We start from the raw sequence: 27,062 nt of genomic DNA, 5'->3' as shown, positions 1-27,062 counted from the left end.
GATTCGAGAACAGATAACCGTGTTTTAACGCGATTGTTGCTACGCGACGATCGGGCTAAGGGCGTCGAAACAGTTTGAACGTAACGAGGAGACACGGTCGGCTGTTTTTTAGTATGGATACCTTGTGTCGAATACCTCCATTGTTCGGTATTCATAAAATAGTAATGAGAATAGTTGACTCGAGAAGCTGGTATGCAGCGAATAATCCGATCGAGTAACATGTTTAATTTCTGATACGATTGGAAGGTCGAACGAATTCGTGTCGATGTCCATTGGGCAACGGAAAGCGGGACGGTCGAAAAGTCAAGCGGTGGTGCGCGCGAAACGAGACGAGACGAAACGGGACGCTCACCTTTAAAGTTCCCCGAGAAAAGTTCATCGAACCTTGAGCGGGGCAGGCAGACGCATTAAAGACTAGCTTACGCGGGTGCAGCAACGCCTTTGCACGTTCGAGGGCTACGAGGTGAAAAAGCGCGTTAAGCGAAAGGGTCGGCGAAGTGTTATTGAAAAAAAAAAAAAAAAACACGCATACACACACGGTGAACTTTAACAAAGAGTATCGTTCAGTCGCCCGAAGGCCGGGAGAAAAACGAAGAACAACCCTCTCACGCGTGCACGAGACGAGTGTGTATGTGTCCCTTTGTTTCTCTCGACCGCTGAAACGAAGATGGAAAAAATAGAGAAGCAGCAATTGGAAAATTTCCACCAGTAAAAAGGCTAAATAAATCGACAACGACGACCGAAGGAGAATCATTGCGTCCGAGCGCGGCTTACATCGATTAACCAGTCGGAGAAGCATACCGCGTTCCCTCTTTGGCTTTCACGAACGATCAAAGGGCGTCTGAACTTTAATAACTTCCTATCAATTCCTTCTCACCGTATCCATCTTTCCGGTCCGTCTTCTTTTACTCGACAAGACCCACGGTGGTTACATAAAGATCGTGAATACAAGACAGACAGTCGTTCCTCGACGATTCAACGAAGAGAAATTACCCTTTATTTTCAACCCTACGGATTCATCGCCACTTCCACAATGTACCTGTTGTCCCCCGGCAGTAAATCTTTCGCAATTACTTCCAAACCGTCCACACAATTCGATACACGATAGAAGGACTCGACTGGATAGTATTCGCGACTGCAAGGTTCTTGCGTAACGGTTTACGGTCACAGGTCAATTTTCCGAGAGAATCAACACAGCTTCGAGGTCGTCCGAAGCATAGTCGCCGAGTTTCGAAGGTGGAGCAAAGCACCGAGGGGGAGAAAGCTCGCAAGATGCGCTTTCAGCAGCAACCGCAAATAACCGCATGCAAAACCGATTTCTCTGGAAACCGCAATAGGGAAGGACAGTCGCCAGCGTGGCGTCCGGCAGTCAGTTCCTCGTCGAGCTGGTGACCGTAGAAGCGTGAGCGAATAACGTCTCTGATCGTTTGGAAGTTTCCCTCATCTAGAAAGGTTCGAGAGCCCCGAAGATCAAAAGATCGGTAGGGAAGAGCCATGGTTGCGCTAGCTACCAACCTCGCAATAGGTCAGCCGCTCGTAACTCGTACAACCGCACCGCGATAAAACACGGCGACGTCGTTTACGATAGCTTAATTACGCGTTAATTAATATGAAAAGTCGAATCATGGATACAGCCACTCACGCGTCCCGATGAAACGATCCACGCGCGAGGGACTCGCGGAAAAGTCACGGCCCCTGGACGCTTTCGACGCGGCTGTTCTTTTTTACTCTCCGTCATCGGGATGTTCGTCACACGTCTTCGGGATCGAGGATGATTGTCGGGATCGTAGTCACGTTCGCCGATAATGCCGTAGGACTCTAAATTGTTACGAATTAATCGTCGTTGGCTCGGTATTCGAAGCATCGTTCCACGATGTCGATTTGAAAATTTAATCGCAACTACCCCCCAGTGGACAAATTGATCCCCTGTTTTCACGTCCGATCGGTGCGGCCCTTTGACCTTACCGCCAGATAATTTCGACGCTCGAGCACGCCCTCGTAATTCTTCCGGATAATCGTATAACCCGATCGTTCGCCGGTGTATCCCAATAATTTGTAACTCCTTTTGTCCCACAAAGAACCATTAACGATAATAACAAACATACATTAAACCGCTCACTGCATCTATTTGGTATCTTGTACAAAAAATTCTTTCTCATAACATCAAGAACCAATTGTAGGAGAAAAAGATTCGACCTATCAGGATACCAGGCCGGGAATCGAACTCGAGTTTTTCACTTTTCGGGCGACTGCTTTTACCACTGACCTACTGTCGACGATTCTTTCCTTTCAAATTCATACAATGTATAACAAACAACAAAAATGTCTGCTGCCGCGCGCTCTATCGCCTACACAATGTCATTTTAATACTATTTACAAAATAACAATTTTCTTTTCATAAACGATGTGTTTTCTTGCGATAAACAACAAACTAGTAACACTGTTTCTCTAATGTTTGGATGTCATTTAAACAAGTTTCGTACCGTTGATCGATTAAGGAGTTCGAAACGAAAAAGGCGAAACTATTGTTGTGTCCGTTATACATATACACGGCGGACGCACGAAAGCAACATCGAGCTGGAGAACGTGGCGCGCGCGCGCGCGTTTCCGGCCAAAAAGTTCGGCGGGAGAATGTCGTCGCGGCCGGTCGTTGGTTCTCTGTTTCGCAAGCGACTCTCTCGGGGGGCTCGCGAGACGGAGATAAGACGGGGAGTCGCGTGCCAATCGCTTCCGCGTTTTGTACCGTTATTAGCCGACCGTTCGATCGACACAGAGACGAAGAGAAACGGCACGGCGTATTTCGCATATCCGCGAGAGCTTTAAGCGCGGGCCTATCGGCTTGTTCGACCGGCTCGTAACTTCTTCGTCTACCGTTTGAAGGGAAGCTGAATTTAGTTGTCTCGCGACACGCCTCATCCCACGGGTTTCCGCGCACTCCTCCCTCCTTGCAACCTGTGCGACAGTTGGAGAGTATTTCTGGTCGTCGCGGAGCAAACGATTGGCCAGGAATTCGCCGAGTCGCGGAATTCGTTTTTTCCTCTCAACCTTCTAGAGCAGTGAGTTTGGCGGGCGCTGAGTTGCCCAACACTGTTCTAGAGAAACAACGGTGTGTACTCGTCTCCCTTTCTCTTTAATGGTAAACGGAATGTTATCGAAATAATTGATACCGTCGCTATGGTACTAAGAAATATCTTTACGGGGGGGCTATAAAAACCGACAGAGAAATAGTATTAGATACTGTTCGTGTGGTGAGTATGTACGCGTTCCTTCGTCGAGGAGGGTTGAAATTCCGAAAAATTCAGGGGACGGATGAGCGTCGCCTCGAGGAAATGGCCGACCTCGTGTGAGGCGAGCGCCACCGTAACACACCGCGTTTCGCGCCTGGATTGCATGAAATTAATGATCCCTGAAACCCAACCACCACACGCCAGGGATCGTGTCGCGGACTCGAGAGCTCGTCGACCTCTAGATCGTTTCCCCTTTACCCACCGTATTTCGCTACCCATTAGATTCACCGTGTGTACATGTGCGTGTGTATGGGTGTGTGGTTTCGTCGGTCATCGATCATCGACCGCGCCGATGAACAGATGGAACGACGAGCTCGCGGCGTGTCTGGTTTCCGCGAGATTGCCGTTAATTGTTTATTATCGCGCAATATGGATCGCGGGGGAGAGGACGTCGATCGTCGACGGTAGACCTCGAGATCGACGATACGCCAGAAATTGTCCCGTGAAACAAGAACTTTCACTTGGCCGGTAGAAGGAGGAAACGAAAAGTGTCGAGAGAAAAAAAAAAATAATGGCGCACGCCAGGGAAACTGGAGCGTGTGCGTATAATCAATCAAGAATTATCATTCGCAATCTTATTTCGGATCAACCTTGCCTTCGTTGGTCGCATTCCGGGCCACCTGGTAGGCAAAACAGTGTCCTGGTCTCTACGCAGCGCGAACTATTGCGTAGCAGAACTGAATAATAATTAATACGCGATAGTTGACATTATATGTTGATACGACGAATTTTTTTGCGGGAGGGAAGTTGTACATATATTCGACAAAAGACTGAACTCTAAAGTTTGAATGGGGGTGGGGGGGGGGGTCGTTGTTGCACGATGGAATCAACGAGGATGGAAATGTGGAACGGGGATACACACTGGAAAACCGCGACACACAGGCCCGTGACTTCGTAATATCCAGGAGAAAGGAGTCTGGCGTCCGCCAACCTTGAAGTTTGATGGAAAAGGCAGATTAACCCCGCTGACAAATTGATCAGCCTACGATATTTTGCGGTGGCACGAAAGAGCATAGTTCTGACTGGTCGCCTACGCGAGTTAAGAAACGGCCTGCGTCCCCCCGTTCCTCGCCCCGTAGATCTAATTTTCTCGGGGGAGCCTCTCGGTCGCGGAAGCTTTGAAAACAAGCCCCTCGAAATGACCTCACTTCCGTCTCGATTTTCCCTTCCTCCATTATAATTCTCGTTTCCGCGGAAATGTTTAACGAGAAATAAACTAGAAGAGGCGAGCGCAGCTGCCGGAAGGATAAAATTGGATTCGCACACGGTGGCCCAGCGAGTGTTTCGCAAGGATTTTCGACGACCCGGTTCCGTGGCTCCGCTGTTGGGTCCAGGCAGCGCATCGATCGACCACGAGAGAAAAAAAAGGAAGGAATACACGTCGTCCGTAGCTCGAGCAAACGTTCTCGGACCGAGCCACGAGTGGCAGAACGATCTCGGTACGGTCCTTAACAAGCAAGGAAATCTTGCGAGCGTGGCTTCAAGTGGTCGGTGCACCGATGTAATTACATAAACGATACCCCCTTCCCCTCCCACGAACGGTCCATGTGAAACGATCGCAATATGGTTCGAGCTTCTTCGCATGCAGACGAGCATCAGGAGAAAAAGAAAAGAAAAAACGACACGGCACTTAATTTTCGTTCTTATTATTCCAGCCACGATTTGACTCGTGGAAAACGATGAAAAGTCGATCGGGATCCATCGATCGATGACATTTAAACGTGACATTTTGCCCGAGCCCTCTAACCGTGTAAATTTCGCTGCACCGTGGGATCATTTGCGGATCAAAGATCAATCTACTTTTTCGCGGCACGGTATTCATTTGACCGCGGCCGTTAACCGCTCCGCTCGCCTCTTCGAGCGGACTGCAATTAGAAATTCAATTCCTCCCCGGGTACCGTCTCTTGCTCGACGAATTAAAAGGAGAAAGGACGATGATTCGTCGACGGGGAGAAAGGACGTGTTTCTCGTTCCAAAATCACGGTGGAGATTCGATCGGTTCGAAGCAGCGGAGACTTTTCCCCTCGTGGTAGCGAGAGTGGCCACGATTATATTTCGTGTCGTCGCGTGCTTTAACAGCCGGCCCACGCACGCTCCTCGTGGTAACGTTCACACGCCTATATCTATATGTACATATGTTACGTGTGTGCGTGTATGCGTGCACGCATTCGCGGGCACCCACACGTGGCCGAGTGCACGTGCACCTTCTGCGTCGCTCTGATATTAATAATGGAGCGAGGATATACGCGGTCTGCACACGGTCACACCGCGAAACAAGCCACCGACCCGTTCTACCGGGTGAACGCGTTGAAAACAGAAGGGGAGGAGGCTCCCCTGTGGGGGAACGTCTGGGGGCTACGATCGACTAATGTGTGGATCGCATACGTGCATCGATCGGTTCAAAAACGAAACGGAACTCTACGACCGTGAAAGGTGTGTGCGTGTAAACAATTTTCATTAACCCCTTTCGCTGGAATGACGTGGCTACGCACATTTGACGATCGTTACGCCGAGAAGTGGGAATAACGTGCGTGGCATGCGTCCACTTTATTTATCATTCCGTACAGAATGATTAATAAAGAGAACATTATTGCACACATTTGTATGCAACTTGTATAGAAAGGACCTCTCGAAACGAAACTCCACCGAGTCGTCTGATTTCGAATTATCGCTCGCTTCGAATTACTGTGGACGGTCTGGTCACGCGCACCTCGGTCGATCAATTTTCCTGGCGCAAGTGGTTACGAATTCGTGATGATCGACGCGAAACTTCTCCAAGGACACCGTATGTATTTTCTCCCTTCCCTCGCGCGAACCAGCAACACGATCCGTTCCGCAACAAACTTCTATATAGCGTAACCGGTTAAATACAGGGGAACGGAAGTAAATAAAACGATAATTATAAATAGAGGCGGAGGGTGAGCGAGACCGCGGTCGTTTTAAAGCCTCCCAACTGCAACGGGGACTTCAAAGAACCACCACGGAAGAGACGGCTCTCAGGCCCGTGGATACTTCTGTCACAGGCATTCTAATTAAAAATCACGAGCCGTTTAACGCGGAGTGGCACCGCGGGTAACGCGATCGCGTCGCGTAAACAGGGAGAAACTTCAACGACCTTCTCTACCTCCTCCCGCGGCCAAGATTCCCGACGATGATAATTCGCGATTCTTTTTTTTTTTGTTGCGAGGAAACGACATCCAGAGGCTTTTTTTTTTTACGTTTCACTTCTGTCTCTCTGTATATACGGCCGGTTAGTGTGCGTGTCGACCGAAGCCAGCCATTCATGACCCGTCTCCTCCGGAGGCCCCACCTTTCGTCGACCTCGCCAGATCGATCCACTCCTCCGCGACCTCGTCAGGATTTTCTGGAAACTCGGATACCAACCCCTTTCGCGCAATACACACACTTTTTCTTTTTACAATCTTTAACGTAACATCGACAGCTCGAACGACAATTTCATCCCATATGCCCTGTCAATTTGATCAATTTCAAGAGATTTTCTATCCTTTTTCGGACTTGGATGTTTCTTTAAGTTCCTTGGGGACGAATCCCTATGAGAATTTCTATGTACACTCTCGTTCCAGTGTTCTGGGACTCGTACGTTTTTTTCTCTATAATGAAAACACACGTAGGAGCGAGAAACGAGCGTTCAAGGAAGTCGCGTTATCGATGCGTGAAGTGGATCCGCGCGTCCTGCTTGCACAGGCGGACGAGAGTTCAGGGAGTACGAAATTGTAGCCTGCAGACCGACGAATACTTACTCGTGGTGGGGGTGGAAGAAAAAGAGAAATTCGTTGTCTTCTACGAATATGGGATTTCGTCGATATTCGGGATCGGATAAATCGCGATCGAATTCTATTCAAAATTCCCGACATAACGAAGCGTACATCTATTATCGGGAGCTCTTACGTTAAGCTATTACGTCCACGCCTTGTCTCTCGGCAATTAATCATCGATGAAAACTATATCCCGTTTTGAAGTCGGTCGAACTTCCTCGATATTCTTCTTTTCGACTCACGTGCACAGAGCCGCGCCGCCCGTGAATTATCCGTGGACGAGCAAGCGGAACTTCTGCTCCAGGGTGATATATACGGGTGGTGCTTCGAAGCATAAATACCAATGAATAAAGATCCAACGGCGAACTTTCATAAATATTAAACGAAAGTTTGAAACCCCCCCCCCTCCCCTTGGTCGGCTGGCTCCTCGCCGTATCGACGTTGAGCGCTCGCTGGAACCGCGGCGCTAACAAAAGGATCAAATTGTACGGCGGACCGTAATTCGTTGAAGTTTCGATTCACGAATCCCGGGCTCTCTGTGCTGAAATGTCGGTAGAACGTACCTCTCGGCGGGTGCAGGTACCTCGGCAGGCAAAATTTTTGGGAGCAGCCCGGTGGTGGGAAAGGGTTAACGGTACTTGGTGCTCCGATCGATTTATTTCACGGGAATCGTAACCCCTCGCTTACCTGAAACAAACCAATAAAGTCTTATGAGCTGCTTATAAATGAATTTTCCAGGCCTCGTACAAGTTCACCTCGCTATACCTTTGCCGGTTATAACGTTTCGCCAATAAAATCTAACGGTCGGAAGAAAGGGTTTAAATTTTATTGCCGTCAACCGATTGCGGTCATATAGCAATTTCTACGGCGGAGAACGAGGATTCGCCGACGAATGATACACGACTGGACGAGCAAAGTGCAGGTATTGCCCCAGGCTTGCGCAACCTTTATATGGACAACCACCGTTCACGATCGCGACGATTAGCAGGAGAGGAAGGAAGAAGCCGTGTGTGCGACGACTGGCTCCCGTTGAGTCATTTGCCTAGGAGAGCGCGTATTTACCAAGCGGACGCGACAATAAGGCGGGATATAAAAGGTCCTCCGAATGCAGCAGCCGAGGGGGGGCAGCAAGAGAGACACAAAGGAAAGGGACGTTCTCCTGTGAACGGATTCTTGGTTGGAGACACACAGGTGACAGTGCACACTGGGTGGCCCGTTAATAACGACTTCGATGTTACTTACGATCTATAGAACTTAAAGCCTTCCCAGTCCAGATGTAAATTTTGGGCTTTTACGAACGTTTCAGACACCAGAACCGTCTTCTTTCGCACAGATAAAGATAAGTAAAAGTTCTAATCCAAGCGATAATTACGAAAGACTAATTCGTATTCGAGGACATACATTCATAGCGTGTACAGTTTATGGGCAAACATACGAAACGAAACTGAGCAAACAGGAAGACATTCCACTGTAATTCAAAGAAACGTGAAGTGGTATTAGAAGGCTGGAACAGCCGACAGACAAATTTTTCACAGTATTACCCATGACTACATACCAGCTACGAGCGGATCATCCTGTCGTCCTTTCACCGAGATCTCTTTTTTAATTCCCGTGTCCCCTTTGTGTGTAGTCGCGAAACTTTTGCATTTGAACGAGAGAACAGTGCAACAACGACGACGGCGGCGACGACAACGGAAGACCGCGGCGATGGTCGAAGGTGGTCCGTATGGCCAGGCGACTCTCATGGAAAAACAGGCTTTTTCGAAAGAGAGACAGGACATCAGAGGGCATCGCGCACAATGGGAACACGGTAGGCCAGTTCCATTCTTCGGTTTGCAATCGCAATACACGCGACGATAATGCACACGAGCTCTCTGACCCGTTCCCCGGGGAACTCTATCGCTGACACTGGCTGCCTATGTGGATCCCGATTCGTTCTCGCTGTCCGTTCGGAGGAAAAGTCAAACTTGGCGAAGAAATGTCCGTGACAATTTAAAAAAAAAAATTTCAAACCAAAACTGGCTAGGATAGATATCCCAATTACTGTTTTAAGGCTGTAGCCTAACTTCATTTAATCATTTTATGCGTTGTTTAACCTAAAAATCGTCTCGGTTTGGAGCGTAATATTATTTAACATCTCTCACATTAAAAAAAAAGTACATAATTTTATACATTAAATATTAAGACTGAATTCCCAATCCCAATGTCCATGTAACTGTTTTCCGGAATACGACCTTTTTTTCGTAACTTCGCGAGACTTCTCGCGTGGATCTCGACAACGCCATCCTCTGTTACCGTCCGAAGAGCACGCGAGGAATGCTGGTTCTCTATGCAAATATCGACGGTTCCGTACCGATCGACGAACGCGAGAGAGAAGCCATGGCTCGAAAACAGAGAGAGAGAGAAAGAAGCGCATGAATACGCTCGTAGAGCGTGTGTTCCAGAAACAAACACCTCGAAGTTATTCCGGACGATCTCGTAAAGGTTAAGGCCTCGGGTTCGATAGCCCGAGAACGACGATACGCGGTGGACAGGCCCCGACCGAATCTATTCGATCTCCACCGCGTCTCGCCACGCTGCCATCCGTTGAATTTCACGTCGAGTGAAGGGAACGCACCGACGAACGATTGCAAACGCATATACGGTACGTCGTAACACGAGTTTCTAAAATCCAAGAGCCACGGAACTCGCGCGCTTTGAAAGAACATAAGTAGTATCCTTTCATTTAGCTTTTATCATGCAAATTAGTCTTTTCAGAGGCAACGCTCGCACGTCTATACGAATTTCATCGAAATTGTACGAAGGACTATTACTTCAGGGGATTAAATTCCGATTCGATTTGGAACGATGTAGTTAAAGTTTCGAGGGAAATTCGAATCGGGCCGCGAGGAGACCAGTTCAGCCGGCTCGTGCAGTACAGACTAACGATTTGTTAGCGCCGATCTAACGCCGGTTTTCTATCGTTAATGGTCCGTGACGGCTGGCTATTACGGAGCAGGTTAGACGTACAACATTTACACATTTCGCGCGTGGGCACCGGCTGCCGTGAAATTTTCAGCCAGTCGTGTATCGCCTCTAAGTGTACCTCCCTTTCCCCACCCCTCGGAAAGTAATACCGAAGGAGAACCGATCGTTTCCAGCTGTGCATCCACGATCGAAAGCCACGATTCCCGAGTCTAAGGACGTTCGACAGCCTTGCCTCGTTTCATTCCAGGCTACCGCGAGCTGGAACTCGCTACCCGCTGTTGTGTAACCATTAAAATATATAAAACAGGGTGACGTATGTATCTGTATTGCATCGAAGCAAAGAAATATTGAAACACGGATAATAAACCGACAGAAGGAAAAAGAAACGATATATGCTGGAAATGTTTCTAGAATTGAAACGTGGGGTTTCCAGTTCGCCACGATGTCCAAGGTTATATACCTACTAGCCGACCGCAATCACTTTCACGTCGATTAGCAAACACACGTACTTGAAGACTTCAAGCGTCATGTGTCAAGGGATCGTCGTCGAGGTGCCAATCATCGCACAAGGTGGTAGAAAAAGTTCAGGGATTCGTGACCACGGGGTTCCCCTCTTTCGATCGACGATCCTTTTTTATCCACGAACTACATCCTGGATCGTACGATACACACTTCGCGCACCGTGCCAGACGGAAGAGAGCGTGTTTCACCTTTAATTCAATTAATTCTCGCGACGTATCTGCACGAAGCTATATTTATACCAGATGCACAAATTAGTACGCGGCGTGGTCGCCTGCGATTTGCATGCGCGCTCGCGCGAACCGCCGTAACCGATGGGGTGGGGGGAGCCCCGTTATTGTGGAAGGTTTACAAGAGACGTTTACAAACGCGCCGAGGAGACGTGCTTCCCGCGTGTCCTTGTGTCGTTAACACGATTAGAAGTTGCCCAACGGCGGCGGCGTGTGAGCGTGCCTATATTATCCGGCGACACCAAGTAAGTCTCTGTGCACTCTCTTGCAAAATCGTCAGTCCACCTCCGTAAAAAGCGTGATTCCGCCGCGCGAAAACGCTCTACGCGCGTGTGTGCGTGCGCTCGCCCAGCGTACGCGTGCTTGACAAGTCCCCATCCGACAGAGAGGAGAGTCGAGAGTGGCGGGATCGAGAACTCGTCGCCCCCCTGCGATCCAGCCACCGTGGTGGCCTTCGAGAGGAAATCGCGCGCTTCTGTGTGTTCGCCAAATGGTTTCGATCATCGGGAACGAATAAATATATTTTTACGTTATTTTTGTGATTGTTCGGACGTCGAACGCACAGAGCTCGATGAAAGGACAGAGCTTGGGAATTAATATCCTGTGACTAAAAGTTATCGTTATTCGTAACAAAAGTTTACGGAAGCTCGGTTACGTGTACACACGCTGGAAACGTAGCCGAGAATACGTCTGCGACGAAAGGTTCTCCCGTCCCGATAAATTTCTTGGTTCAGGGTATATTTCGTAGAGAGCTATTTTGTAACTCGGCCGGAAGGTTGATTTATACAGGCGGAAGGATGCAACCATCGGAGGAACCTTGAATTTTCGCCGATAAATAATGAACCGATTGCGTAACGCGACGTTCCGGGAGCGGAGCCAGATTTTGCACGGTGCGTTGCTCAATTTTACGAGAACGAAGTAACCACCAGCCAGCAGCGACACAGCCGAGCCGTCTCTGAATGCGGGCCGTTCGTTTTCTCGCTTATATACAGTCGTCTAATAGCTTCGGAACGGGAATTCGAGGGCTTGTCCCTTTGTCCCGAATTCGGCCGGAGGCCTTTGTATCGAGTCACTTTACGATTTTCCTCATTTAACTGCCCTGTTAACCTTGCCCACCCCTTTGGACCTATGACTCATTGGTTCGAAACACTAAGGGGGCCTGGCCTGTAACCGTCTAAAATTCAACCTCTCGCGTGTTCTCACCGGCGATCATCTGAATTTCAGACGTCGATCTAGAATTTCCACGGCCAAGATTCGGAATAGGATGGCGTACCAAGTATATTTAGAGTCGCGTTAATAATCGTGCGTGTGATCACAATGATATCCACGGGGAACCGTTTGCCAGAACCTCCCCGAGAAAACAATGAGAAGTAATAAACCGACGACTCATAAATGGTTCGCGCAACCGGCCTAGAATCTCCGAGAGAGCGTTTTTCAACTGAATTTTCCCCCGTTCACCGGAGAATTTTCTGCTCGAGGCGCGATCGGTATTTATAACGGTCCTTGATCGCGGGACAATCGTTCCCGCGGACGCAATCGGTCAACCTTTGTCGCGCCGGTGATCCGAGAGATCGGCACGGTTAGAAACGATCGGCGAGGGGGGCGAGTGGGGGTAGGCTCTCCCGATCACCTGTGTGCGCGCCTTATTGATTCCTAACGCCTTTCGAACGGCTTGTGACATTGGTCGATTGGCCTTTCCTAAATACCAAGCCGCCAACCATGTCACGTCGCATACTTAACCGACCACTAGCGATAACCGGGCGCGTACACACGACGCGCACACTCTGTTTACCGTGAACGAGCATTTCGTGGGCGATCAACCGTAGGATCCGCGAACGTTTTCGTATCCCACGTTCGAGATCTTTCAAGGATCGTGCTTTTTCCTTGATGAACCGAAGCGATTTGTAAAGCTCGACACGGAAGAGACACCGTCAGGGATAAATATATTCTCTTGACTTCTCTTTACGCGAGGAAATCATAAATTTCTAAGTTGTAGGGTAATTTCGATCGATTCCATGTCGGTTCAGGAAGATTCAGCAGAATCTTTTCTTCGAAATCTAATCGCGTTCGTGTTGTTCGCGATTCGCGCGCGCGCACGATATGGGTCGCGAGTAAGAGGCGGCGGCGGCGTAGCGGAGAGTCTGGGGCACGTTCGATTCGTTGCGAGCCACGAGCGTCCTTGCACCGTGGCTCATTCATTGGCTGGTGCACTTGCAACGGCGCGCTCGCGCGCGACACACCGCGCAATCCGTCACTCCGTAATGAGTCAATGCTATAAATATTCTCACGCTTTTCCGACCACTTTTCTGCCGCCTCGAAACAGTCTCTCTCCCTCTTTCTCTCTCTATCTATGTTGGACCGAGTTTCCCGAGGCCGAGACCGCGCAATCGATCTCCCTGTTGAATGCGTGCACGCGTTTCTTGCGCAACAAGACCCGGAAGGATCGATCGCTTCGGGCTGGATCAAAGGTACTCTCTTCTTTCTACGCTTTTAATAGTAAGAACCGTTTCTGTAACAGAGTGTTATCTAAGCTTTTACACGATGTATGTTGGGTCATTCGATTCTGTCCACCAGAAGAAATATCTTTGTTGTTTCGAACAACAGACCAAAAAGAAATGAAAATTAGGAAATTTCGGTGGTTAAGATTCCATGTATCACGGTAGAATTTAAAAGAGTGATAATCTAACGTGTCCGCACGATGTCCCTTGTAACGAAAGAATGATTTTTCTACAAGAATATTTTCCATTGTTCGTGGCACGATCTACAGAGGAGAGATATCTCTTCGTCGCGAGTGAAAGCTGGTCAGCGTAACTGACCTCGGCCACTCGTGACCCAACGGAGTTATTATCATTAATTAGCGACCAACGGCTTCCCTCTAAAAAAAAAAAAAATCGTTTCAACGAAGGATTAACAGACCCGTACAGGATGTTCGCAATGCGAAGAGACAGTTAACCGCATTTCCCATGCTGGCTCAACCCTTCATTTACCCCGTGTGCAACGTCGACCGTCGCCGGTGAAACGGTTCGACAAAACCGGACGGTTTTTCGGTGGAACCGGTCGAACCGGTTCCCGTTTAGACGCCCGTAGAAATTCTCCCCTCCTCTCATCACAGCCCGTGTGCCACGTAAATGCGTTACCCCCCATTGAACGGCAAAAGGCAACTTTTGTTTCGACGAGGTTCCACCGTCTATTCGACGAAGGAACTTAGAAAGGGAAATCGCTGTCTGGATACAGGCGAGAAGGACAGGTAGTCTATTCGTTCTTACGATCCACGAACGGTTTCTCGTCAACCCTTTCGAAGCATGTTCATTTGACAGTTCAGACGATACGGTTTTTTGACCGATTTTGTAATTTTTTTTTCATCGGATGTCTAATTCATACTTGATTATTTTTACGTATTAATGCTGTTTTCGGCTATTACCGATTCGGTCAAAAAACCATATCGTCTGAACTGTCTAACTCTAACACATATGGAGAAAAAGAAAAACCATGAAGATGGTGGGCTTCTACTGGAATTCTAATCCTTTCTGTCCTACTACCGCTCTGCAGTTCATCCGTCGAGTCGTTACACGGTCACGAAGCGTCGTAGAAAATCTGCTGGCCAGTTATTTCGCGCACTCGAGGGATCGTCGGCGGTCTCTTTCGTTCGTTTGAAAAACGGCAACGAACCGAAAGGGGGGAAATGGGATCCTGTCGCATTGTGTTCAGCAGTTCGAAGGTTGCGCTCGCATGCTCGCCGAGGAACGAGGCCGCGAGCGCGGAAAAATTTACAAACGAGGTTGATGAGTTTTCCCAGGGAACTTTCGACGCTCGCCTCTTTTGATTCGAGCCACGCCACTCGATGCCGATATTACGATAACGTTGCATAAAAAAGCTGGAACAAACACAAGGGGCCCATCCTCCGCCTCCCAGCTACGAACGAAAACTTTCAGCCTCCTCTGGAAATCCGTTTCCCGATCGAACGTGACAGAGGAAAAGAGAGAGTACGGTTAAAAAAAATTTATATACATTCGGGAGGGGGGAATGAAACTCAATTTCAGGAGGCGCAACAGAATCGAACTCCCTCGGTAATAAACCGGGACGAGTATGTGCGAGTTTTGGTTGTGTGTAGGCGGGGAATGTATCAATCGATATGGCAACATCGCGGCGGCATCGTTACTGCATATTGTTATTATGCATTTGGGTGAAAAAGAAAGAAACTGACGCATCGATATTCTCTGTACGAAGAAGATTGCGCCGTTCGGAGAGAGGACACATGCGTTGCGTTAAAAAGAAAAATGAACGGAACACATAGCAACGGCAGCCAAGTCGTCGGGGAACACTGCAAGAATATCCACGTCTAATGAACGTCAGCCTGTATAGGATTTTTACCTCGAACAATAGGAAATAATCCAGGCCCCGTTCCAAACGATATTAGGGTTTCATCGTGGCCAGGCCACAGATTCTAGGTCCAGGGGCGTCACCTTAACTGCGAACTGGGACACCGGTAGAAACTGTGGAGTCGCGGAGTCTCGCGTGTCGCCGCGCGTGGGTGCCGGAAACAATTTCCCGGCCGCTGCCTTTGGACATGTGCCAGGCGGTTTATCGTTTTTTTTTTTTTTTTACATTTGTGGCCATCGGAATCGTCGCCTCTCCGTTTCGCAACCGAGTAGCCACTCGATTACTCCTTTCCTTCGATTAGACGTCCGATGGCAGAGAAAGAGAGAGGGAGAGAGAGAGAGAGAGAGAGAGAGAGAGAGAGAGAGAGAGAGAGAGAGAAGACAACGACGAAGGTCGATCGTTTTCATCCCCGTGACGTTGCCGCCACCGCCGTTACGGCCTCATTATCGTCGTTGTTATTCCACTCCACATTGCTCTTCGGGTTTAATAACGGGTTCTAGCACCCTTGTACCTGTGCTCCGTGCGGCGCTCGATACGCCGACGACAAAGATTAATTAATTCGCCGGGCGGCGCATCGGTGTGGGGGAGAGAGAGATTGGGAAAGAGAAAGAGTTCACCTCTGTGATTGCGGGGATGTTCAGCGGACCTCTGTGACGCCTCTAAAGCCTTTTTTCATCGTGCTACCAACCCGGGGAAGGAGATCGAATATACCGAAATTCGTACAAAAATCTATTCGGTTCAAAGCCTGGTCGATGAAGGAGGTAGAGATATATTCAATTTTTTATTTCACTCAAGGCCTCTTCCGCGTGGTGCGTCGTTCGCTTTCGAAACACGTAGCGTGCCATAGCTTCGACAAATCTTCGGTTCATTTGATGCATTATTAATGGACGGGAGAAGGGAGAATGTGGTGCACGTTGTTGCAGGGCATTTGCATCGTGACCGCCACGGGTGGCAAAGGTAGATCTCTCTCTCTCTCTCTCCCTCTCTCTCGCGTGTCTTACTTAACGGTGGCGAGAACACCTTTAAGGGAATTTCCCTTAAAGGGGCCGAGCCGAGGTAAAGGACGTACACACGCATACCGGGTGGAAACGGTACGAGGAAGGAAAGGGGCCGAACGGGGAATGTTTGCTGGCTCGCTATTAAAGGGACGACGGGCTTGACCACGAGCGGCTCGGGCGCCGAGGGTGTCCGGGGGTTGGAATCCGGTATTGTCCGTTGCCTCGACAAAGGGGGTCGCCGTTTCTTTCTCTCTCTTTCTCTCTTTCTGCGTGGAACTTTTACCGAACGTCACGCCGGCCTTAGAATGTCCTTCTCTACGTGTATACCCTTCCTTACCTCCCTCCCCGGAACCTAATTTCAACTCTATTCCCCGAGAACTAAACACGATGACCGCGCACCCTTTTCCTTCCTGGTCGGTTCGGAACTCCTTGAGAAGGTTCGACGACGTTCAGGTTCGCTGGTTAATAGCACACTGGTCGCTTGGTGTGGGAAATCGTGTACACGAAGGAGCTCTAATTCGTAACCTTCTCTACCGGCAAATGAGATAACGTGAGAATTAACACGAACTGAACACGAGCGCACGCGCGAATCGATGCCGATAGCTGACTAACGTTGTTTCCAGAGTGAATGGAAACGAAGAATCGGAGAAGGATCTCTTGAACGGAAATCTCGATTTTTATTCCGTTCGTCGTGGTACTTCCGTGACCATTTTGAAGGACAAGCTTCTACGTATAAATAACGATTGCATTTGGACAGACGTTCGTCCGTGTGATCCGGTAACAAAAGTAAACTGGCGTATTATGCAGACGCACGCCGTGCCCGAGAACACGCAGGAAGCCGGAGCAAGTGGCAAACAGGTTTTTCTCGTTCGTTCTGGCTCGCTATCTCACGACCGCGTGTCCGATTCAATTAGCGACCGTACAATTAACGGTCGAGATATCGAATCGCGTACGGAGTTAAACGTTCGACTTCGACTTTTCTCTCTCTCTCTCTCTCTCTATCTCTTTCACGATGTAGCAACGAGCATCTGTCGATCGTAGCCGATTCCAGGACGAATCCTGATCGTGAACCGGCTAGATCGGTATTCGACAAACACCGTACCTCCAAAGTCATACGAGCAAGTTTTTCCCTATTGCACTACATTGCGTCGTGGTCTCCTTATTGTCGTAAGATTCTGTATCTTTCGATTATAAGAACCGCGCAACTGGAGCGGAGGACGCCTCGAAAACGTGTGTCACGGAAATTTTCCACTACCAGCGGGTCTCTCAGCGTTACGTAAGCACGCTGCTGTCTCTCTCGGTCACGAAACGGTACCATTAGAATCCCTTTCGAAGAGCCTTGGCATTTGACGTTCCGGCGTTTCGGTGATTTTTAACGTAGGTATACAGAACGCCCGGAGCCTCTACCTGTCCCGTGACTCGAGAAATCGGCGCACGACGACGACAACACGGGGGCCTCGAGATCCATCCTTCCTCGTGACGTTGACGAGAGATGTTTCGCGGATCGATCGCCGCCGAACTCGACCCCGCCAGGACCACTTTCTAATGACGGTCCGTGGGGACCGATCGGTGGAAATTCTCGACGGATTCGAATTGAGAAACGACCACCGCCGATGGTCTCTTGTCGCCGCTTTCTCTCGTGCAAATATCGAGGCGATGCGACTCTGTCGCGTTCGGTGTCACGTTTCGCGAGCCTCCTCGGGTAATCTTGTCGTTGGGACGTGGAAAAAAATTGGGACGCGTAAAATGACGAATAGAGACGAGTGCAAAGAAGAACGAAAAAAAGAAAGATATGTACCGTGAGCTGATAAGAAAAAAGCGTTGTAGTTTCCATGGCGTACACTTAATGGAGTACAGTGTGCATAACGGGGACACTTGCGGTAGATCGGGCACGAGCGCGCGTTATCCACTACACTGGCACGGTATACGAACAAGAAAAACGTCGAGAAGACGGGAAAGAAGAAGGTTGCGTAGGCTAGGTTAATCAGCCGTCGAACGATCGGCGAAAACTCGGCGAAACAATACCCTTCCGACGTGTATTATTTAGAGAAGGAAAACCCGAGAAAATCTCTGTCTCTCCTCCAATAGAACGGGGGAAAAACACACGTCGCCCTTGTGTGTATCTTGGGCGTTTCATAGCGGACGAAGAAGAGAAGCGTGGGTGGGTGGAGGGACCGGCGATCGGTGTAAGTGTGCCACGAGCGTAATAAAATAAACTCGGTGAAAGATAGGAAGGGAACACGTGGGTGCACGGTTAATCAAGTATTAATCAAGGAAGGAACCGTGCGTCGCCGAGGGGGCACTGGCCAATCTCCGTGGTATTGTCGGCTAATAGAGACATCAATAAGGAGGATAATTCCGAGCGTGACGACGAGGATCGAGGGAGAAAAAAGTCGCGGGAAAATTGCTTGCCTCGGGTATAATCGTGTTTTATCGTGCCGCTTGATCGCCCCGGCAATATCGCCGGCTCGATCGCGCCTTGTTCGATGGAAACAAGAGGCTCTGGGTCCAAATATCGGTGATATATTAACCCTTTCGGTACTAGGGGCGACCATATTCGCTCGCCACGATGTGACTACCATGTACATTGAATAGTTCCTAAACTGTTGAAATAAATTTAATAAGAACATACATATAAATCGTATTTCGCATCGATCAGAACCAATATCAAAAATGTAGATAAGAAAAGAAAAAGAATGTACGATCACGTTTTCGGAAGCGATCACACGTCTGTCGAAAACAATTCTGGCTATCTCACCGCTCAGGAAGCTTTGGTATTCCATCGGATCCGAAGAATTCTCCGCGTGCCAGTCGACATCACCGTTTTAGGACCAAACCACGCTCTTGCTTCATTTTCTCCTCGTTTGTGCGTGTGTGACCCTCTTCGAGTGATTTACACCGTTCGAATGTCGAAGAACACAGGTACAGGCGAGATTCGCTATATCCCCCCTCCCTCCCCAATGGGCTTAGAAGCCTCTGATAGGCTCCGAGAGGGGGGACTTCCACGGGTCCCGTCTCACGAAAAAAAAAAGAGACTCTTTTGTGTTCGCCTCGCGCAATCATGGTACTACGATGTTCTCGACGCGGTCGGAGCTTGGCCAACGAGCCGAGGTGGTAAACTTTGAACTTTCTCCTCGATGAACCGCACAGTGGCGCGTCTCGCGAATGGATGCAAAGCAACACTTCTCTGAACAATTGCAGAAAACGGGTCGCGCGCGCGCGGAAGGGCACGAGCAGGGAGAATAGAAAAACGGGAGCGTGGGTGCGCTAAATCGAGCGGAGATCGGCTCGAGAGAGGCGCGTGGAGCAACCACGCGGTCGTCGGCGCGGGGGAAACCTTGTGAAAGTTACATCATCGAGGCTAGCACGATGATCGTTATATACCCGTTGTGTTGGATGTGTGTCCGCGGCTGCATTATTCTACCGAGACACGCCGTGCTCTGCGTAACCGCGGTTTCGTAGGCTGACTCTCTCGCGAGATAGAGAGCAGAGTATGTAGGTAGGATGTATGCTCGCGAGGGGATAACGCGTGCAGAACGCATATACCTACTGAACTTTTGATGGGCAAACGCGTTGTCACCTCGTTGTATGCCTCTGCAGTCGTTAATTAATTCGCGTGGCGAGGCCCAGTGCCCTTGATAAATCAAACAGAGATCTATGCCTCCCGCGCAAGAACTAGTTCAATTGGATCCTGATTTATTTCTCGTGATTTGGAATCTGATTTCCTAACTTATATTTACCACTACGAGACTCGAGCGGGAAGATCGACGGGAGTTCTTCCAGAGAATATAGTTCTTCTTGATAATAATGATAGTAACGTGTGATCTTGATCGGTGTTATTGACCGCTCCAATTATTCATAATTACAATCGCGTGTAATTGGATCGAAACGGTGAGTCGGTTGCAGCTAACAACTTTGGGGAAAATAGTCGGTGATAAGGCGATCGTACGATCTTTTTACTCGTCTCTTGTCTATGGACGAACTAGATCAGCTCATAATGACCGGGAGAAACTGGTTCTGCGTCGTGCGTTGCTTCGCGCGCAGATCAAGATCAAGGACTCGGTGCGATCGATATGTCTCCTCGAAGTTTTCGAATTTTTCGGGTTAGATCTATTGCAACGGTGGGCCAACTGCGTTCATTCATAGTCATTTTTCTTAACTTAAGTATTATACTTGGCTCTTATTATCGGAGACCTGGCCCACCCCTATTTAAGCACGGTCGGACGATGGAGCGAATTTCTCGACGTTGTCACCGGGTATAAACCGCGTTTCCTGAGGCGGGGAGCTGCGGATAGTTACGGAGATCGACTCGGAGAAGTTCGCGAAGAGGCTCGAGACAGAGAAGAAGGACGATAACGAGAGAAAGGCGAACGGAGAAGGAGAAAAAGAGAAAGGACGAGGAGGTCGAAGGAGGTGGTGGACACGTTTTATGCATAATTCATGGAGCTGCCATCCATGTATATTTTCGTGTTTAAATATTTGAATACCCCGTTCACTGCAATACCCAGAGATAGAAAGAGAGAGGGAGAGAATGGGTTAGGAAAATATTCTGTCGCTTATTCACCGCCTCGAAGGATTCTTCTGTCGTCCTGGCATCGTCGTTCGGTTGGTTTCGACCCCCGGCAGCCGTTTCCCCCTCGCAAAGCTAGATTTCATCGGGACGCGGATATTTCCCCGGGTTGTGTTCGTATCGTTATGGTTTTCTCGTCGGGACGACGATAAAAGAAAAGGAGCGTTATACGAGGCCACAGGTATTTGAAAATACCAGAAAACACCGTGGAACAACAACGGAGAAAGGGCAGATAATTCGACGGTCTAGCGTCCTCGAGTGACACACACGGGGATTTCGTCAACCCACCGTCGATTACCACTACGCTTCGTACGCAATTGTTCATTGTTCAGCGAATAATAAGGTCGATTAGGCCTCTGTGCGTCATTCTCACTCTGAGAACCTGCGTGCCCCAGCCGGCTCGCCGTTTCATTATTTCTCTACCTCGGCGATCGCAATTACGAGCCGCGGGATTATTCACCGTACCAACCCGATTGTTACGCGAATTAATATATCCGTAAGACGTAGGATTTATCGGAATAGCTTTTGTGTTCCTTTCGATCGATCTTCTTCGGAGTCACGGGATATCCCCTATCGAAGAATACAGCCACTGGATCGACAACTCTTATGGGAAATATACGTGCATCGAAGCCGCAGCTCCGGTTTTCCATCCGTACGGAACGTCGAAACAAGGTAGACAGAAGGCACGGGAGCATTATGAGAGAGCCCGTCGTGTTATGGCTCCCATGGCGGATTCTCCTTGTGTATCTACGAATTGACGAGACTCCTTTCACAAGGGAGAGAGCAAAAGGGGGGAGGGGGAACAGGAATCGTGGGGAGGAGGAGAGTCTCGAAAAAAAGGGAAAAAGAAAAGCGAAAGAAAGGACACAAGAGGGAGAAAGAGAACAACGGAACAGCGACGCACACGTTGGTTGGGGTCCGCGTAATGGAAGGGACGGAGAGAACAATGTCGTGTCATCGAGCAAATCGCACAATACTGGCTGCTCTCGGGCTGGCGCATAAAGTATCACGGGACAGAGCGAAATTTCGCCGGAATTCAGTCAAATATTCGAATTTACGACGTGGCGGCGGCTGCTGCTGCTAGCTCCGTTACGTTCTTTTCCGTCAACCGTATAAATTTTATATACGGGTTCGGAAACGTACGGTGATATAAATATATACGGGACCGCGGGGGTAACGCGATGCGCTCGTCGGAATAACCTTCTGCATCGTCCAGAAACCAGAGAGAGAGACAAACCTTTCCCGTGTTCCAACGGGTCTTCTACGAATCATTTTTACAGAAGACCGCGAGAGACCAAGACCTGATTTTAACCTCGCGTAGAGTCCCCGTCCTGCTCCCGTTCACCCCAACCGCGTTAATTGCAATTACCTGGATGCTCGTTTTTCTCCTTCGAGTATCGGCGCGGCCGCTTTTCCTCAAACGTGCGCAATGAATACGAGGAGATGGAGGAGACCCCTTTTGCTCTCACCTCGTAGCAGCTGCCGCCGCCGTCGTCGCTTTTAATTAACGACGATTGCTAATTCGCGTCGATAATTGGCCGACAGGGGGCAACACAATGACAGCGCGACGATGAAGAGCGTGCCCCCGCGAAACGAGTACCGCGATAAGCGAACACGACTAATTACACAGACTTAATGAACGGACCGTGGCCGCCGATAACGAGGGTAAACGCAGAACGAAACAACCACGTGGGCTTCTTATCTCACAAAAAACGGAGCCCCCTCGATCCCGCAATTATACTCCTGGACCGTTTTCTTTCAAATTTTCATTAAATCTGAAGGAAATAAAAAAATCTATTTTAATATGCATATGAAAAGTGTATACTGGGTAGCCAATTCCGTTTTAGAGATCGAAGAAGTTTTATCCCTTGGATTTTTCCCGATAATCCACGACTTCAGGGAGACTTGTAACGATATCTGCCATTCGGATTGTACGTTGTCCAGGTTGTATCGATAGGAACCCGGTCCTCGTTAAACGCCTCTACACGCGCGAACAGACTCGTGGAAATATGTACGGTGTATCGGCTCGTTTCGCGAGGCAAATCGGAAAAACAAAAACCCTGGGCCGGTTCAGGTGATCGCCGCGGGTCCGTCGAAACATCTGGTCGGCGGCAACGATTGTCCGAGGGCCGATGTTATTAATTCGTTACAGCCGCGGCAATTTGTCGGGGGTACGGAGCCGATAACGGGGAGGTGGGGTGGCGTAGTTATCGGCGAGCCAGCCACGGGAGCACCGAAATAGGATCAATTTGTTCCGCGAAAGGGAAAACCGACTGGGTGCGGTGGGGCGGGGGAGAAGGGGTTGTTTCCGTTCGCAGACTCTGACAATTTCAACATTCAGCCCGACGGATTTGAATCGATGGAAACGAATGGTCGATTACGCTCGAATAACTTCGGCGAGAACCGTCAAAAATTCTCTCCAGTCCATCCCCAGAGTGTGCAAACGTTCCAATGTGATATCGAACTGGAGGTGGGAGCCTCGCTCGTATGTATGAAAAATCAAATGTAGAGAACAACTTTCCAGGCAACTCTTCTACTCTAACTCAACGATCAACGGAACCGTTTTATTATACTAATCGGGGAAAATCGAGATTCGGAATGTTTAATACTAACTCGCAGTGGGTACGATATAGTTTGTCGCTTCCACTTGGTCGATCTTTATAACGGTGCAATCGGCGGTGGCGGCCGCGCGCATCGTCGAACACGGGGATAATTACGATCAATGGGATTAATTAGAGCGTCGAAAGGGAAACGGTGGTTCGAGCCTCGTTTGGACGGTCCACCGAGTGGATTCGAGGCAACAGGAAATCAATGGCGGATTATGATGGGGGAGACGGGTACGAGACACACACAGAGACAGAGAGAAATAGACAGGAAAGGGTGTCCGTGTGTCGGTGTAGGAACGGTGGTGACAGGGCGAGAAGGGGGGCCCATACAGAAGCTCTTCGGTCCACGGCACTTTCTGCGGATGGGCCCCCTCGCGATCGTTGCCATAGGACGACCGCTTCGACGCGATCGACAATCCCGAACGTCGAAAGCACGCTCTGGGCGGTCGTTTGCATAGACGTATCAGGGGGTTGGGAGAAGAGTGGGAAAAAAAAATTTAAAAAAAAAAAAAAAAACGTGCTGGACGATGTTGGACGACACGTTGGAGAGCGCCATATGGTAGCTAGAGGAGGCGAAACTTCCTGGCTGAAATTGAAACACGCTGGAAATGTACCCCGCCGTTCGTTCCAGTTGTGGAGCATTTATTCGGGCGTAATTAACTCCGTGAACGCCGCAGCCCACGCCGTCGCGAATCTCTCCAGCGACAACGATTCGTAGATGGAGAACAAAAATAAAAAAAAAAATTCGAAACCAGTGGATGATACGAGGCGTTACAGACAGCCAATGGATTAAATTTACACATCAGATTTACGGATAATTCGACGTTCGGGAGCTTCGTTAACGGACTCGACAGCCGACGAGAGTTATATCCAACTGATCGTTGAACGCGCAAAAAAAAAAACGAAAAAGGAACAGAATGCGCGAGTTCCCGTCGAATTCACGAATTCTCAGGCGTGTTTACCGAACGGGAAACAGGTTTTTCCAGGTTGGTCGCTGGTTTCAGATCGAAGCGACGACGAGTCACGAACGAAACAATTACAAATCCGCCTACGACGAGTTGGCAAACGAGGAGAAACCGAAACCCAGGGGCAAAGCAAGCCACCAGACCCCTGGGACACGGGGAGAGCTCGCGAGTTGACTTTATACGCGAGTGGTGGTGCATCACGGAGAATATCCGTCGTAGTTGGGTCTCGTCCGGACGTGTAGGTTAGGTCGGGCCTGGATTCGGGGTTGGTTTGGTTTTGGGGTGCGCGCCACTCACGCAGGGAGGGGATGTTTCGAACCCACCCTCCCCGTCGCGGTTCCGCTCGCGCTCTCTTTCTTTCTCTCTCTCTCTCTGCTCCGCTCGCGCCGTCTCGTTCCGACACGCGGTTTTTCCCGTTCTCTCGATAGCCCTCCGGTTTTTTTTTTCGGGTCCTCCACACATACACACACACACACACAGACACAGACAGACATACACCCTCGCGAGGATCAATACAAACCGGTGGTTATCGTGCCGATACTCTTCGTCCTTTCTCCCTCCCTCTCTGCTCGTCGAGCATCCCCGAAAAGCTCTCGTGAAACCGCGCGCCCGACAGCGGCGTCCCCCTCTTTTTACAACAACAATCATCCCGCGGGACGCCCGTCGTTGCGACGGATAACGAGCGAGCCAGGAGGAAAGTATGCCGGCACGCAATTAGACGTAGTACTACGCGTACCCGAATAGGGCACACCCCTCCGCTGAAAGAGGGAGCATTCTCTCTCCTTTTATTTCGTTCTTTTTTTGTTGTCCCTTTCGTCTTCCTCCAAGCTGTACGGTGCTTCACAACCCGTTTGCGTGTTTTAAATATTATTTCGAGCGCGACGGGGTAACCCCTTCGTCCCCTATCGTTTCGCGTTCCATCTTGCGTTCCTTGCGGCCAAAGAAATTAATGCGGCACGGTTCTCTTGGATTCCCGTTGTTTCGTTCTCCGTCTGAATTCCACGGATCCGACAAAGTCGCCCTCTCGGAAGAGATACGAATCCACCCACGACAAGGCGATGTTTTAGCGATTTATCTTCTTCGTTCGATCGTTCGTTGAATTTCAGCGATCCCTCGAAGTCTCGAAGAGACCGTCACACCACCATGGGGTTCGAAGCTGCGCGGAGAATCAGCGACGACGGATCGATAACGTACGTACATCATCCAATGGGACGAGTGACGGGGATGCTATTTGTTTACGGGTGTGTTCCACGGTTTTTCCGCAGGAAGCTCGAAACGACTTCCCGAACGAGAAACGTTTTAAAATTTAACGTCGGGCGTAGCACGAACGATCCGACACGACCGACTCGCTGGAATAGCCAATAAGGCGACGATGAATTTTTCAGTGGAAAACCATTTTGTCGCGCAAATTAATTAACGATTCCGCTTCCGACCAGTCGATTAATTATGCCGATCGCCGGAAGTAGTCTAACCCGTTCCGCTGTTAGTTCACGATTACTAGCGGCTTCGTCGACGACGCGTTCGTAGATTCGATACATTAAACATCAAACCGATGGCCACAAAAATTCTCGTGGTTACAAAAAAAAAAGTGGAAACTCCGTGATCCTCGGTTCACCAAGACCAGTATATCGATCTCGTCGAATTAGGCGGATAAAAGTGTAAACGTTCCACGCTCGAAATAAAATACACACTACCCGAGAAACCAAAGTTCAAAGGATTCCATGATCACCGTGAACGTTCCCCAGCGGCAAATCCACGGCAGAATCGTCTATTCGGGGAGCGTATACGCGATACAACAGCGACAACGAAAACGACCGCCTCGTGTTCAAGGTTCAACGTCATGGCTGCTGTGCGCGTCGCCTCTCGAATGGCTCCAACAACCCCCTGTTGTACGGCCGCCCGATCCACCATTGTACATACACCGAGCCAGACACACACGATTTCGACGATAGTACGTTGTTCGCACGCCCAACCCCCGCGCAGCCCCACGCTCGTGTCTGTGGATATTAATCCTGTTATATGGCAGCAACCGCCCCGACGTAGATTACGACCTCGGGTCGAAAGTAACTCCAACGGAATTAACGTCCTGCTTCGTCGACTGGATTCGCTAGAATCGATCGTTCCGACGATGAAAGTATCGAAAGAGAATATACCTATATATTTTTTATTAGAACGACAAAATTCGAAACCCTTCGAACAACTCCCTAACTGTGACTGGCTATATCGTTCTCAGATATCGATCTTCTTGTATCGAATTCTGAAACTTCTGGCTGCCCGTGAATGTTTTTCCATGGCCCCCGGGCCGAGCGAAAGGAAACAGGGCGGGTTTTCTTCGGAAGCCAAGCTACACTCGGCTTGGTTATTCGTTTACCCAGGGTTGATGCACCCTCGTCGGGGCCTCGAGTGTCGCTGGGCGAGCGTCGAGCGAACCGAAAGTGCTTCAGATGTCGCTAAACGAAGCAGAAAATCGAGCTTAGGGCTTGAAGGCTGGTCGATGTACCGAGGCTTGCCTCGGCCAGCTTCGCGTTTCGTCCTGGATTCTGCCCGTTTAATTGACCGTGATAATTTTTCGTGCTATCCTCGAGCGTAATGATTCGAGGAGAAATATCCTTATCGGCGACCGACGAGAAGCAGCAATTTCATCGCGAAGGCGTGACTAAAGACGAAAATGGGGAAAGTTTTTGAATTCCAGCGAGGAGGGATTTAATCAAACCGTATCGTCCTTGGCGGTGTACTGAAAACTTGCCTAATTTCCACTCGATGG

At 49.5% G+C, this 27,062-nt stretch overlaps 1 protein-coding gene across 3 annotated transcripts in view; it reads right to left on the bottom strand.

Moving 5' to 3' along the window:
- The window catches only part of LOC107189637 (protein gustavus), a 168,502-nt gene that overhangs the window by 48,780 nt on the left and 92,660 nt on the right, over positions 1–27,062 (bottom strand). The window lies entirely within an intron of this gene.

Source organism: Dufourea novaeangliae, unplaced genomic scaffold, assembly GCF_001272555.1.
Source record: "Dufourea novaeangliae isolate 0120121106 unplaced genomic scaffold, ASM127255v1 scaffold165, whole genome shotgun sequence".
NCBI classification, from domain to species: Eukaryota; Metazoa; Arthropoda; class Insecta; order Hymenoptera; family Halictidae; genus Dufourea; species Dufourea novaeangliae.
This window is presented reverse-complemented; position numbering and strand designations above follow the sequence as displayed.